The 13,966-nt window shown below is 39.6% G+C and overlaps 1 protein-coding gene and 1 long non-coding RNA gene across 2 annotated transcripts in view; one reads left to right on the forward strand and one right to left on the reverse strand.

The window, feature by feature from the left end:
* The window catches only part of RYR2 (ryanodine receptor 2), a 764,447-nt gene that overhangs the window by 730,640 nt on the left and 19,841 nt on the right, over positions 1-13,966 (forward strand). The gene's annotated exons all lie outside the window — the stretch shown is intronic.
* The window catches only part of LOC129658092 (uncharacterized), an 83,108-nt gene continuing 79,274 nt past the window's right edge, over positions 10,133-13,966 (reverse strand). The window contains exon 3 of the long non-coding RNA XR_008717265.1: positions 10,133-10,740. This is a non-coding gene — a long non-coding RNA (uncharacterized LOC129658092). The remainder of the gene's footprint in view (positions 10,741-13,966) is intronic.

Below are 13,966 nucleotides of genomic sequence, written 5' to 3' on the forward strand. Positions count from 1 at the left end.
ATAAATTATCATCATCTGCTGCTGCTGCTAAGTCGCTTCAGTCGTGTGCGACTCTGAGGGACCCCATAAATGGCAGCCCACCAGGCTCCTCTGTCCATGGGATTCTCCAGGCAAGAACACTGGAGTGAGTTGCCATTTCCTCCTCCAATGCATGAGAGTGAAAAGTGAAAGTGAAGTCGCTAAGTCGTGTCCGACTCTTAGCGACCCCATGGACTGCAGCCCACCAGGCTCCTCCATCCATGGGATTTTCCAGGCAAGAGTACTGGAGTGGGGTGCCCTTGCCTTCTCCATCATCTATAGGGTCCTAATTAAATAAATTATGATAGATCCATATAATGGAAAAGTATGTAGCTTTTTCATATAATAGATAAGTTTGAATATGCTAATAGGCAAAGACATACAAATTATACTTAGGTGGGGACAAAAAGCAAGATCCTGAACAGTATTGTGATAGAATCCTAACATACAATATCACACACTCACACAAATGTATATATTAGATATGTTGGACTATGTATATGATTTTTCTGGAAGGATACATAAACTGTTAACAAGAGTTCTTACAGGAATTGGGGACACAGATAAAGGAGAGAGAAAACTTAGGCGCTGGCAGACTGCCTGGTCACTAGTAATAACCTTCACCAGAGTCGCTAACACCTCCTTCCTGCTTCTCCACATCCCTACCCTGCCATTCCAGGCCCAGGGAGGAAAGTACATTAGGGATCCTTCAACTCCTGTTCTGTGGGCTGCCTTTAAAACCACATTGTCTGTATCCCATGACCCTGAAAACTTGGGGTAGCGGCTGGCCAGAGGCAGGCAGGGGAGTGGAGGACAGATGGAGGCAACAAGACACAGAGGATAAGTATCAAGGGCAGGCATTTGTGCCTACACAACCCAGGGGAGATTCATTAATATTCCAAGAGAAACACCACACTGGTTCTAAATCTCAAAATTCACAAGCCTCGGGTCATAAAGTTTTTCTGGAGTCATTCAGTCCCAGCGAGTGTGATGCTCAGTGAACCCCTCAAGATTGATGGAAAGGAGGAATGGTTTCAGACGGGGATATGCAGTGGCCTGTGTCACAGAGTGGGAACAATATGTGACTTAGATTCCCCTCTCCCACCACAGCAAGACCACCTCCCACCCCTGCTGCCAAATATCCTGGACTCTCCTTATCACATCATGGGTCATATTTGACCCTAATTAAGTTGTGCTAATGGTATCCTTAGATGACTACATTTTGAATTTTGCTCTAGGAATGAATTTCCATTGCTTTTGTAAATTTTGTCAGTGGACTTATTATGAGAAGAATCCATGCATTATTTGAACAAGAGGTGGGTTAGGAAGACCACTGCCTTTATCTGACTGATTTTACCCAATGACATGACATATGTATAAAGAAGGTAGTGGAGTTTGCCTCACCTGCAGATGAGGAAATAGGCTTGTTGATCTTTTCAACTATGGGCTTGGAACTGAGCTACAGCCAGAATTTTGTTCATTTTGAAGAATCTCTGTCCATATGGACTACCTCTGACCAACTCTGTTGCAGGTATTTCTGTCTCTACACAGAAGAGTAAACGTACCTTGCCTTTGACTGAGGCGAGGTTGGAGGCATCATAGTTTTCATCTTAAGTGTTTCTTTCTTACAGAAGAAAACTCAGTTCCAAGATACAAACCATACCTCAGTTCCTACCTGTCTTGTAACTACCTACTGCTGTCAATCAGTTGAACCAGACAAGAGTCTGAGTAGTTTCACACACGTTCAAATCCAGCTGATTGGTCTTAATAACTATGGTGTCAGAGGCCACATTATCTAGAGTAACCTTTCAGTTTTAGATCTGAAAAGTGAAAGTCGCTCAGTTGTGTCTGACTCTTTGCAACCCCATGAACTGTAACCTGCCAGGCTCAGCTGTCCATGGACTTCTCCAGGCAAGAATACTGGAGTGAGTTGCCGTTCCATTCTCCAGGGCCATTCCATTTTCCAGGGCTGTTCCCTTCTCTAGGGGATCTTCCCAACCCAGGAATCACACCAGGGTCTCCTGCATTACAGGTGGATTCTTTACCAGCTGAGCTACCAGGGAAACTTTAGATCTGAAAGCCCCCTTTAATTTGCCTCTTAGAAATGCTTGTGCAGGTAGATTTTGAAGAAGCCAACCGCTGTAGAGTTTATTAAAAGTGGAGGCGCAGTAAAACCAAATATCTAGCAAGACAAAATTATGGAGTAGGAAATGGTTGGATTTAATTATTGTAATTCCCCTAGAGAATCCTTTCTTTATGCCAGTCTCCTTCGCATTTCTTTTTCAACGGGTGAAATCTAGTATGCTCACCTGAGATAGGTTTTCCTCACTCACATCCTGTTTTATTCCTGTCACCCTGAGTTTTCATCTCCTTTGTTGTTTCAGGTCCCTTCTTTGGGTCTCAAGGAACACTGCAGGTTTCCCAAGGATTTAATTCACCCGTCAGTGTTTTATAACTTACAGCAGGTGGCACTGTGGCTGCAGTTTTGCAGACTTAGTGATGAGTCATACTTAAATTTCTTTCCTTCTTTCTTTACTTATTTATTTAGGATCATGGTGTTTTGAGCCAGAGAATCTAATTAAACCAGGAGTAACCTGATAGAATTTGAACCTCTTTGCCATGAATGTAGGAGGAGAAAGTGAAAAGTAAAGTTTTAAAGTTCAGGGCAAAAAGCAGATTGTAGCTAGAAAGACTGACATGTCATATATGAGGGCATTCCTCACAAAAGGAGTGGTTTTCAGCCTCAAATGACTAGAGGAAATACCAGGAAAAATCTTTGTAAATCCACAGATCTTCAAGACCAACCCCAGATCCCTTGAGTCAGAAACTGTAGGGAAGATATAAAGACCCATGTATTTTGGAAAAAGCTTTCTAGGTGGTTGAAATAAAAAGTATACTCCTAGGGAAGTAACCTGCTTAGGTAATTGTTCTAAATTACTTATTTTACCTTATCTTCTCAAGGAATAATTTGTTTTTCTCTAGAGTCAGTCTCTCTTTTTCTCTCCCTGTGTCTTACTCGTCCCTAGCCCTGCTTTTTTCCTTTTTCCAAGATAAAGATCTTATAAGGATCTTGCATGTGTGTGTGTGGACGTGCTAAGTCACTTCAGTCATGTCTGACTCTGCAACCCTATGGACTGTAGCCCGCCAGGCTCCTCTCTCCTTGGGATCCTCCAGGCCAGAATACTGGAGTGGGTTGCCATGCCCTCCTCCAGGGGATCTTCCCCATCCAGGGATCAAACCACCAGTTCACTAGAAACTGCTACTCATCCAGTGTTCCCTAAAGGCAACATAAACAATGATTAACCCCAGAATGTATCAGTTTAGGAGGTAGATCAAGGGGGAAAGTCACTGAACATTAAATCTTGAGGATTAACAACTGCCCTGGCCTGGTCTGTGTAGCACCAGGCATCTTCCTTCCTCATTACTCAGATTTTCTGAAGTAGTAAATCTTTTTGCTGCCCAGCATTGCCCCTCCAGCTCCTATTATCGGGTTGAAGCTGATTCTCTGAAAAGGAAGGTAGATGAAAGAATTTCCCTTTTCAGGAGCAGAATGATCATCTGAAAGCTGAAAGCCTTTCACCCCATGTGAGTGGGTGATCACCACATTTCCTTCTATTCTACCACAGCAGCCATCTCTCTGATATTTCTGGTGATAACTTCCGATAATGAAGGAGAATGCTGGGAAAATCTGTATCAAAATTCCATTGGTGAATTGTACATTTTACTTGTTTTCCTATTAAGAACTTTGGTATCTTATTGAGTCTAATTGATCACATCCACAAAACGCTACCTGTCTTTTCACAGAATGGCCATATTTCATTTTAATGAAATATGGTAGAATCCCCTCCTTAAAATTCTTAGTGCTATTATAGAATGAAGGTGACAGTGAGATAAGGATACTGCTGGAGAGGCTAGGTGGCTGAAGAGAAATCTAAAAAGAAGATATTTACCTCAGTAATTTAGCCTCATCCCATGGTCTTGTTTTCAACTTCAATATTTGAAAGTAAAAGTGGATCATTCGCCTGAAGACAGACTCATATTAACCAGACTCCTGAGTCAGACATATGAGTCAGAATTCCACTCATTAAGAGTTCAAATAATAAGCTGATAGTCTTTATCCCATAGAAAAACTCTATTTGGGGAGCCAAATTGTAATCCAGAGTCTTTATCAGCAGGAATTAGCTGGATGAGCTTAGTCACATACATGTCAAGCAGGCAGGACTTGGAGAGCTGTGATTCTAGGACCTGAACGGGGAACTGCAGTTGATCCACTGTTGACTCACAATACGTGTTAGTGTGAGGAGTTAAAGGGCCAGAATAGGACACAGAGAAGTGCCAGATGATAGGCAGGTAGATTGTCCAAACTGAGGCCCAGGCAAGGGGGAGGGACAGATTGCAAACAGAGCTAAGGATGGAAAAGCCAGTAATGGATGGATGGTGCTAGTTCATTAAATAGTGAGCAGCTGCAGTAATAATTCTGTTTCATGTGGCCACAGTTAAGCACATGTGAAGATAGATTTGGAGAAAAACATATAGCCCCCAGTTTTTCTTAATAAAAGCAAGAAATTCATATGGTAAAAATAATTCCAATAGTATGTAAGAGTATATTAGGAAAATAAAACTTTCTCTTCCCACATATCCACTGTTAACAGTTTCAAGCACTGTTTTAGACAAATAGATATAAGAAATTAATGTAGTATCCAAAGTTTTTTTAATTAATTTATTTTTTATTGAAGGATAATTGCTTTACAGAATTTTGCTGTTTTCTGTCAAATCTCAACATGATTCAGCCATAGGTATACATATATCTCCTCCCTTTTCAACCTTCCTCCCATCTCCCTCCCAACTCCACCCCTCTAGGTTGATACAGACCCCTGTCTGAGTTTCATGAGCCATACAGAAAATTCCTGTTGGCTATCTATTTTACATATGGTAATTTAAGTTTCCATGTTACTCTTTCCATACATCTCACCCTCTCCTCCCGTCTCCCCACGTCCGTAAGTCTATTCTCTATGTCTGTTTCTCCATTGCTGCCCTGTAAATAAATTCTTCAGTACCATTTTTCTAGATTCTGTATATACACATTATAACACAATATTTATCTTCTTCTTTCCGACTTACTTCACTCTGTATAATAGGTTCTAGGTTCATCCACCTCATTAGAACTGATGCAAATGCATTCCTTTTAATGGCTGAGTAATATTCCATTGTGTATATGTACCACAACTTCTTTATCCATTCATTGGTTGATGGACATCTAGGTTGCTTCCATGTTCCAGCTATTGTAAATAGTGTTTCAATGAACAATGGGATACATGTGTCTCTTTCAATTTTGGTTTCCTCAGGGTGTATGCCTAGGAGTGGGATTGCTGGGTCATATGGGGGTTTTATCCCTAGTTTTTTAAGGAATCTCCATACCATCTTCCATAGGGGCTGTATCAGTTTACATTCCCACCAACAGTGCAAGAGTATTCCCTTTTCTCCACACCCTCTCCAGCATTTATTGTTTGTAGACTTTTTAATGATGGTCATTCTGACTGGTGTAAGGTGATATCTCATTGTAGTTTTGATTTGCATTTCTCTAATAATGAGCAGTGTTGAGCATTTTTTCATCTGTTTGTTAGCCATCGGTATGTCTTCTTTGGAGAAATGTCTGTTTAGGTCTTTTCCCCACTTTTTGATAGGGTTGTTTGCTTTTCTGTTATTGAGTTGTATGAGCTGCTTGTATATTTTGGAAATTAATCCTTTGTCACTTGTTTCGTTTGTTATTATTTTCTCCCATTTTGAGGGTTGTCTTTTCACCTTGCTTAGAGTTTCCTTTGCTGTGCAAAAGCTTTTAAGTTTAATCATTTCCCACTTGTTTACTTTTCTTTTTATTTCCATTACTCTAAGAGGTGGGTCAAAGAGGATCTCCCTTTGATTTATGTCATCAAGTGTTTTGCCTATGTTTTTCTCTAAGAGTTTTATAGTTTCTGCTCTTCCATTTAGGTCTTTAATCCATTTTGAGTTTATCTTTGTGTATGGTGTAAGGAATTGTTCTAATTTCATTCTTTTACATGTAGCTGTCCAGTTTGCCCAGCCCCATTTATTGAACATGTTATCTTTGCCCCATTTTTTATTCTTGCCTCCTTTGTCAAAAATAAGGTACCCATAGGTGTACGGGTTTATTTCTGGGCTTTCTATCTTGTTCCACTGGTCTATATTTCTGTTTTTGTGCCAGTACCATACTGTCTTGATGACTGTAGCTTTTTAATATAATCTGAAGTCAGGAAGGAAGATTCCTCCAGCTCCATTCTTCTTTCTCAGGATGGCTTTGGCTGTTCAGGGTCTTTTGTGTTTCCATATGAATTGTGAAATATTTTGTTCTAGTTAAGTGAAAAATGCCATTGGTAATCTGAAAGAGATTGCACTGAATCTGTAGACTGCGTTTGGTAGTATAGTCATTTTCACAATATTGATTCTTCCTACCTAGGAACATGGAATATCTCTCCATCTGTTTATGTCATCTTTGATTTCTTTCAACAATGTCCTATAATTTTCTGTATACAGTTCTTTTGTCTCCTTAGGTACATTTATTCATAAATATTTAATTCTTTTTGTTGCAATGGTGAATGGGATTGATTCCTTAATTTTTCCTTCTGATTTTTCATTGTTAGTATATAGAAATGTCAGTGATTTCTGTGTATTGATTTTGTATCCTGCAACTTTGCTAAATTCACTGATTAGCTCTAGTAATTTTCTGATACTATCTTTAGGGTTTTCTATGTACAGTATTATGTCATCTGCAAATAGTGAGAGCTTTACTTCTTTTCTGATCTGGATTACTTTTATTTCTTTATCTTCTAATTCCTGTAGCTAGGATTTCCAGACCGTTGTACAGCAGTGGTGAAAGTGGACACCCTTGTCTTGTTCCTGATCTTAGGGGGAATGCTTTCAGTTTTTCACCATTGAGAATAATGTTTGCTGTAGGCTTATCATATATGGCCTTTACTATGTCGAGGTAGGTTCCTTCTATGCCCATTTTTTGAAGAGTTTTAGTTATAAATGGGTGCTGAATTTTGTCAAAGGCTTTTTTGGCATCTATTGAGATTATCATATGGTTTTTATCTTTCAATTTGTTAATATGCTTTATCACATTGACTGATTTGTGTATATTGAAGAATCCTTTCATCCCTGGAATAAACCAAATTTGAACATGGTGTATGAGCTTTTTGATGTGTTGCTGAATTCTGTTTGCTAAAATTTTGTTGAGGATTTTTACATCTACGTTCATCAGTGATATTGGCCTGTAGTTTTCTTTTTGTGTGTATTGTCTTTGTTTGGTTTTGGTATCAGGGTGATGGTGGCCTCATAGAATGAGTTTGGAAGTGTTCTGTACTCTGCAATTTTTGAAAGAGTTTTAGAAGGATAGTCATTAGCTCTTCTCTGAATGTTTGATAGAATTCTCCTGTGAAGCTATCTGGTCCTGGGCTTTTGTTTTTTAGGAGATATTTGAACACATCTTCAATTTCAGTGCTTGTAATTGGGTGGTTCATAATTTATATTTCTTCCTGGTTCAGTCTTAGAAGATTGAACTTTTCTGAGAATCTGTCCATTTCTTCCAGGTTATCCATTTTATTGTCATATAGTTGTTCATCATAGTCTCTTATAATCCTTTGTATTTCTGCATTGTCTGTTATAACCTCTCCTTTTTCATTTCTAACTTTGTTGATTTGATTCTTCTTTCTTTTTTTCTTGATGAGTCTGGCTAAAGGTTTGTCAATTTTATCTTCTCAGAAAATAAGCTTTTAGTTTTATTAATCTTTACTATTGTTTCTTTCATTTCTTTTTCATTTATGTCTGCTCAGATTTTAATGATTTCTTTCCTTCTACTAACTTTCGGGTTTTTTTTTTTCCTCCTTCTTTTTCCAGTTGTTTTAGGTGTAAAGTTATTTTGTCCATTCAACGTTTTTCTTGTTTCTTGAGGTAGGATTGTATTTCTATAAACTTCCCTCTTTAAAACTGCTTTTGCTGCATCCCATAGGCTTTGAGTTGTCATGTTTTGTCATTTGTTTCTAGAAACTTTTTGATTTTTCTTTTGATTTCTTCAGTAACCTCTTGGTTATTTAGAAATGCATTGCTTAATCTCTGTATGTTTGTGTTTCTTACAGTTTTTTTCTTATAATTGATATCTAGTCTCATAGCATTGTGGTTGGAGAATATGCTTGATAGTATTTCAGTTTTCTTAAATTTACTGAGGTTTGATCTGTGACCCAAGATGTGGTCTGTCCTGGAGAATGTTCCATATGCACTTGAGAAGACAGTGTATTCTTCTGCATTTGGATGGAATGTCCTGAAGATATCAATGAGATCCATCTCATCTAATGTATCATTTAAGACTTGTGTTTCCTAATTAATTTTGTTTTCATGATCTGTCCATTGGTGTGAGTGGGGTGTTAATGTCTCCTACTATTATTGTGTTACTGTCAGTTTCTCCTATTATGCCTGTTAATGTTTGTCTTATGTATTGAGGTGCTACTATTATGTATTGAGGTGCATAGATATTTACAATTGTTATGTCTTCCTCTTGGATTGATCCCTTGATCATTTTGTAGTGTCCTTCCTTATCTCTTGTAATCTTCTTTATTTTAAGGTCTATTTTGTCTGATATGAGGATTGCTACTCCAGCTTTCTTTTGCTTCCCATTTGCAGGGAATATGTTTTTCCATCCTCTTTTTGTCTATATGTGTGTTTAGGTCTGAAGTGGGTTTCTTGTAAACAGCATATATATGGGCCTTGTTTTTGTATCCATTCAGCCAGTCTGTGTCTTTTGGTTGGAGCATTTAGTCCATTTACATTTAAAGTAATTATTCATATACTTTTTCCTATTTCCATTTTCTTAATTGTTTGGGGTTGATTTTGTAGATCTTTTTTCTTCTCTTGTGTTTCTTGACTATATAAGTCCCTGTAACATTTGTTGTAAAGCTGGTTTGGTGGTACTGAATTCTCTTAACTTTTGCTTGTCTGAAAAGCTTTTTATTTTCTGCATCAATTTTCAATGAGATCCTTGCTGGGGACAGTAATCTTGGCTGTAGACTTTTCCCTTTCAATACTTTAAATATATCCTGCCATTCCCTTCCGGCCTGCAGAGTTTCTGCTGAAAGATAAGCTGTTAAGCATATGGGGTTTCCCTTGTATGTTACTTGTTGCTTCTCCCTTGCTGCTTTTAATATTTTTTTCTTTGTGTTTAGTATTTGTTAGTTTGATTAGTTGTGACCAATCTAGATAGCATATTTGGAGAAGGAAATGGCAACCCACTCCAGTGTTCTTGCCTGGAGAATCCCATGGACAGAGAAGCCTGGTGGGCTGCAGTCCATGGGGTCGCACAGAGTCGGACATGACTGAAGTGACTTAGTAGTAGCAGTAGTAGTAGTATGATTAGTATGTGTCTTGGTGTGTTTCTCCTTGGGTTTATCCCGTATGGGACTCTTTGCGCCTCTTGGACTTGATTTGACTATTTCCTTTTCCATGTTGGGGAAATTTTCAACTATAATCTCTTCAAAAATTTTCTCATACCCTTTCTTTTTCTCTTCTTCTTCTGGGACCCCTATAATTCAAATGTTGGTACATTTGATATGGTCCCAGAGGTCTCTGGGAGAAGGTAATGGCAACCCACTCCAGTACTCTTGCCTGGAAAATCCCATGGACAGAGGAGCCTGGTAGGCTACAGTCCATGGGGTTGCAAAGAGTCAGACACGACTGAGTGACTTCACTTTAACTTTTCAGTTTCATGCATTGGAGAAGGAAACGGAAACCCACTCCAGTGTTCTTGCCTGGAGAATCCCAGGGATGGGGGAGCCTGGCGGACTGCCATCTTTGGGGTCACACAGAGTCAGACATGACTGAAGCTACTTAGCAGCAGCAGCAGCAGAGGTCTCTGAGACTGTCCTCAGTTCTTTTCATTCTTTTTACTTTATTCTGCTCTTCAAAAGTTATTTCCATCATGTTATCTTCCAGCTAACTGATTCATTCTTCTGCTTCAGATATTCTGCTATTTATTCTTTCTAGAGTATTTTTAATTTCAGTAATTGTGTTGTTTTTCTCTTTATGTTTATTCTTCTAGGTCTTCTAGATCTTTGTTGATTAAGTCTTGCATTTCTCCATTTTGTTTTCAAGGTTTTTGATCATCTTTACTATCGTTATTCTGAATTCTTTTTCAGGTAGTTTGCCTATTTCCTCTTCATTTATTTGGACTTCTGTGTTTCTAGTTTGGTCCTTCATTTGTGTAGTATTTCTCTGCCTTTTCATTTTTTTTTAACTTATTTTGTTTGAGGTGTCCTTTTCCAGACTTCAAGGAAAGTTGAATTGTTTCCTTGAAGAAGGTTAAATTCTTTCTTTTGGTTTCTGCCCCCCTAAGGTTGATAACAGTGGTTTGTGTAAGCTTCATATAGGGTGAGATTTGTGGTGATTTTTTGTTTATTTGTTTGTTTTTCCTCTGATGGGAAAGGCTAAGTGAGGTGGTAATCCTGTCTTCTGATGATTGGGTTTGTATTTTTGTTTTGTTTGTTGTTTAGATGAGGCATCCTGCACAGGGTGCTACTGGTGGTTGGGTAATGCTGGGTCTTGTATTCACGTGGTTTCCTTTGTGTGAGTTCTCACTATTTGATGCTCCCTAGGGCTAGTTCTCTGGCAGTCTAGGGTCTTGGATTCAGTACTGCAACTGCAAATGCTCATGCTTGATCTCTGGTCAGGAAGAAGGTTGCACAAGTGGTTTGTTGTGGCATTTAGTGAGATTAAAACAAATATCCAATTCGAGAAACCAAAAATGAACCCCAGACAAATGGCAGTTATAAAATCAGGCAAATAATTAAAATAATGGAATACACACACACACACACACATATATATATATATATACACACACATATATATATATATATACACACACACACACACACCCATGAGCAAAGTCAAAATAGTCCAACAAAAATAAAGTACAGTAGATTGACCCAGCAAACAAAAGAAATAAAAATTTATATTTACCAGTTAAGAACGAAAGCACAAACTGGAAAACAAAACTAAAGCATGGTGCTAAGTGGGAAATAAAGCAATAAAAAGAGAACTAGCAAATATGTGGAGAGGATAGGAAAGAACGAATAGATATGCAGAGTTAAATAGAAGTAGATGAAGAAGATTTATATACATAAAAGATTAAATGCAAGGGAAAAAGAAGAGCAGGAAAGGCAAACAAAGGAATAAATGTAGAAGAAATTTAATAGGTTTAAAAAAATTAAAATTTAAAGTGATAAAAAAGAAAAGAAAAAAAAAAAAGCCAGAAGAAAGAAAAAGGAAAAAAAAAAAGGAAAACTCCACAGAACTGCAAAATCCCAACACATAGGTAGAGGTTTATAACAACAATAAAATGTGTGACAATACACACACACACACATATATACACACACACACACACACACTCATAAATAAAATCAAAACAGTCCAACAAAAATAAAGTACAATAGATTGACCCAGCAAACAAAGGAAACCAAAAATTGTATCTACCATAACTAAACTAACCAAAGCACAAACCGGAAAACAAAACTAAAGCTAGGTGCCAATTGGGGTATAAAGCAATGAAAATAAACCTAACAAATATGTTGACAGGAAAGGAGAGAAAGAAAAGAAAGAAAGAATAGATATGCAAAGTTAAATAGAGGTAGATAAAGAAGATTTATATATGTTAAAGATGAACTGCAAGGGGAAAAGAATAGTAGGAAAAGCAAACAAAGAATAAATGTAGAAAAAAATAATAATAGGTTTAAAAACTTAAAAAAAAAAAAAAAAAAAAAGGAAAATTCCACAGAACTGCAAAAGCCCAATGTAGAGGCAGAGGTTTATAACAACAATAAAAATGACTGAGGAAAAAAAAAGCTCAAAAAGCTTAATTGGATTTCTTAGTGCCAATAAAATTGACAACTACAACATAAGGGGGGAAAAAGGAAAATAAATGAAAAAAAAATCCAAAAAAATCCACAGAACAAGTGAAAAAATTAGAATAATAAATGTTTTTCTTGAGTCACTGCTGTCAGAGACCTTTCCCTCGCTGGGAGTCACAGTCCACCTCACCTCCCTAGGATGCCCTCCCACACTGTGCTGATCTCTGGACCTGCTGTGGGGGCAGCTCAGATTCTAATCTGGTCCTACTCCTGTGTGTTCTTGCCTTCAATGTCCACAGCTATCAGAACTAGTGTGTTTTCTTTTGTGGGAGCTCTCAATGGCCTTTTATATAGTCCATGGACACAGAGTCTGCCTAGTTGATCTTGTGGATTTATTCTGCAGCTTGTACAGCTGGTGGGAAAGTTTTGGATCTTCTTCCTTAACCACACTGCCCCTTGGTTTCAATTGTGGTTTTATTTTTACCTCTCCATGTGAGTCATCCACTGGGCTTTGCTCCTGAGGCTGCCCTGGAGGGCATGTGTTTGCCCCTGCGAGGGCCAAGTGTGGAGATGGTGCAGCTGCTTGGGTCACACAGGTTCTGGCAGCACCAGGTACTCAGGGGGATTGGAAGCTAGGGCAGCAGGAAATATAGTGCTCTAGAAGGGTATGGCAACCAGTATTGGCCAATACGCTCCAGTATTCTTGCCTGGAGAACCCCCCTCCCTGACAGAGAAGCCTGGCAGGCCACAGTCTACAGGGTCACAAAGAGTCAGACATGACCAAAGTGACCCTGCAGGCTTAGATGCAAGACATTTTTGCCTGTGGCAGCTCTGCCCCAGTGAGAGTTGAGCGTGGTTTGTAGGGACCCTGGGGGCACCAAGTGTGCAGGGACATGGACTGCCTCCCCTGCAGGAGTTATGGCCCTATCAGTCTTTTTTGAGCCTCTTGTAGCTGGCAATCAGAAGGCCTCTTTGGCCAGTCTCTCTGTAGCTCTGCCCATTCAGGTGCTTAGAGGGCTCCCTTGCCTGGGGTCCTTCCCTGTTGTTCGGCGCATTGGCATATAGAGGGGGGCCCCCCTGGCTGGGGTCCTGCTCTGTAGAATGGAGCGTCAGGAACTTAAAGGGGCACCCTGGGTGGGGTCCTGCTCTGTAGTTCAGTGCATCAGGCGATTGATGGGCCAACCTTTCTATTGTTCAGCTGCTGGTGCTAGCCTGTGGGGAGAGAAGCTATGGTGATGGTTCCACCCCCTATGCATGACTCAGCAGTATCCCCTTGCTTCCATGGCTGCCTGGCTTTGCTCCACTGGCATTTCCTACCACAGTCTCCTCCCTCACATCCCCTCAATCCATCTCTCCGCGGTCAACAGCAGCCCTAACACTGGGATTGCTCCACAATCCCTAAACTCCACCTCCCAGCCACTGTGCCTTCCAGGGGACCAGTGTTCCTGTCCAGGGTATGTATGGCTGCAGCAAGGACTGTGTGAGTTTCATTCCATTTAGGCTGCCACAGATTAGCTGTTTCACTCTCAACCTTAAATGTTTCTCCTCTGACTCAGACAATTGCCCTGATGTGGGGATTGGACCCCCTGCTTCAGTTCCCCCACCCGCCAAGGGCAGGTCCAATCCTACTAACACTCCTGTTTTTCCCCCTAGTTCCTTCATCCTACTGAGTTTTGCGTGGCTCTATATATTCTTTTCCACTGGTCAGGTATTCCTCCTCTGCTCTCAGCTGGTGTTCTGCATGCACTTCTGTGTCCGAAGGTGTATTCCTGATGTATCTGTGGAGAGAGATGTACTCCACGTCCACCTACTCCTCTGCCATCTTGTTCTCCCCCCACCTTAATTACAGTTCCTTGTCTTGACAACCGTATCAGTGCTCTTGTACTAACTGACAAGGAGTCAGTTACTTTGTGTTCTAAAACCTACAGTCCAGTGAAGACGTTCTTTAAAAACATCCCTGTTGGTGGATTTGGCCAGGCAGCAACTTGACTGTGGAAAATACTGCCTTATTCCAAAAAGGCATTGAATATCCTTTT

The sequence above is a fragment of the Bubalus kerabau genome, chromosome 1, assembly GCF_029407905.1.
Source record: "Bubalus kerabau isolate K-KA32 ecotype Philippines breed swamp buffalo chromosome 1, PCC_UOA_SB_1v2, whole genome shotgun sequence".
NCBI lineage: Eukaryota > Metazoa > Chordata > Mammalia > Artiodactyla > Bovidae > Bubalus > Bubalus kerabau.